The sequence below is a fragment of the Malurus melanocephalus genome, unplaced genomic scaffold (genome assembly GCF_030028575.1).
Source record: "Malurus melanocephalus ecotype Western Australia unplaced genomic scaffold, MMel_1.1 scaffold_346, whole genome shotgun sequence".
In the NCBI taxonomy this organism is placed as follows: Eukaryota; Metazoa; Chordata; class Aves; order Passeriformes; family Maluridae; genus Malurus; species Malurus melanocephalus.
The window spans coordinates 782,205-784,659 of NW_026623578.1; positions in this window are offsets into that span (position 1 = coordinate 782,205).

Here is a 2,455-nt window from a genome sequence, read left to right on the forward strand (position 1 = left end):
TCTCTCTATTCCCTGATGGTTGTTGGACTGTTCCGTATTGTTCTCTTTGGGTTTTAGTACAAATTTTTGTATATTGGCCTTACTGGTGACTTGAGAGCTCCCTGACACTACTGGGGTTCTGTACATCACACCAGGCCCCTTGGTTTGTGTGAGGTATTTATTGAGGTTATTTCTGTTATATCAGACACAGTTTCACCTTGGAATTTACAGTGGTCATAATTTAATCTRTTTAATGTTGACAAGATTGATATTGTTCAATGCCTATTTCACAAAACTATATGTCTAAATACTACCTTTTAAAGATGTATTGTCTGCATTATTTTAAAGTCTGAAAAATAGTCTCTGTCCTCTTACTGATGGCTTGTATGCTTTTTCAGGTTCTGAGGGTTTAGGTGTCAGAACACAAGACTCCAGGCTTGTTGGAATGAAAGGAACCTTACCTCTACACAAGGCTGTCTCAAAAAGCTACGATTTTTTTTTTTTTTAGTGTATGCTCCCTCCATCATCAGCTGGCTCTAATTTCTTTAAGAGCATACAGTTAAGGAGACTTGACTCAGCTGCAGAGACTTTCACTTCAACTCACTGAGTGGATAACAGGCCCAGCAATATTTACCTCTGTCAAAGTAACAGGTCCTCTACTAGGTGCTTTTATATATTTATGATGGTCTTATATATACACCCATATATTTACATATTTATATATGTATACATATATATGTATACACTTATATACACCCATATATTTACATATTTATCAGGCACTGTGTATATGGATAGATGGTATCTGATTTAGCACTTCAGTAAAGTCCAACAGTAGAAGTCAGGCCATACCCTTTGTGTCATCCAGACTTCAAAAGGACAATAAGCAGCCCTCACAACTCCAACACTACCCAAAGTCCATTCTTTTTTGTTTGGTTTCTTGCATCAGAGAGGAAGGAGTGTACCTGAGGCAGTCAGTTGTTTCTTGTCTCRGTGTTGTTTGATGTGTGAGGAGCTTGCTTATCAGATCTCAGTGTGCAACCAAATATGGCTTCACTTGCTACAAAAAATGCTTATCTTCGAGGAGACAAATATGCCCTCTAGTGACTTCATCGGTGGCTAGAGTTTAAAAGCTGCTGTCAGAGTACACAATGGAACTGTTTGCAAATAAAGCAAATTAAAATAAACATCTTTTATCATAAGAAAGCAATTAGTGTTGATTCGCAGCTTCACTTGGTTTTTCTTTCCTGACCTTGACTACGTTGTGATGGTTTTGTGCTTCCTCGGACAATTTCTACTTGCATCTGCATCGATTAAACCTTGATCTCATTTATTATCTCAGGAAATGGTCTCAAGGTCACAGGGCTGGAAATTTAATTATGGTGGCAGTATATTAAGTGGCACATTTAAAGATGCTGAATCGTAGTAATTAATTTTTTGGATGGTGGTCTCTAGGGAACAGGTTTTCTCTACACGGGGTGTTTAGACATCCATCATGGCCATTCAGCTTGGCAGCTGTCTTTTAGCTTTAAACTGMATCATTATTCATCTTTTATGACTGACTTTAAAAACACTAGACATCTATATCCTTTTTTATTGTAATATAYGTCAGATGCTTGTATTAAGCTATACTTCACCTTTGCTATAAAACATTAACAGAGGTTGCTAGTAGCTACCTAGGCTGGCCTCTAAATTGAGACAACAATTACCCTTCGCTGACATCTAGTGTCAAGACATGAGATATAGCTGGAGTGCCGAATCCATTGGCCTGGAAATCCTGCACTTCCCCACCCATTCAGGCTCACCCAAGAAGCAGCAGCACTGGACATAATTAGTGGACACGAGGGATTAACTTGGCACACAATGTTGACTTTGTAGCAGCACTAGGTTATTGGATGAAATGCAGCACTGTCAAGGTCTTAAAAAGCTTGTAATGTTTAATGAAGGAATGGTCATTAAACTTGCTGGATCAAATACTAGGCAAGATGGAACTGGGAGGTATTTAATAAAGAGGCCCGAAAATATGAACTAAATCACATATATTCATTTAAACTGCTGGCTAAAGCCCAGCATATTTCAAAATTGTCTGCTGCTGGTTTAAGCTAGATGGTATGAACTGGGAAGGAGAAGAGTAAGAGGGTTTTATCTTTCTGCATAACTTTACACATTTTTTTTTCTACTGTAGATTTATTTTTCTTAAATAATTTAAAGTTCACACATTTTGTTGGGACTGCAAAAATAATTTCTCTAGGGAGTGTGAGGGTGTTAGAGTTCTCAAAGTGAACAGAATCCACAGATTTTTAAGTGAGGTCTTTCATGCCCTGTATCAARCTGAATCTTCCAGGATCAAGACCAAAACATTGAACAGTTGATTTTCAAAATATTGTTACAAGTGTTGATCCTCATACCAGTATATTAATAAGACTATTTTTTACAGGCTGAGGTGAAGATGATCTCTTAAAACAGTTGGGACAGT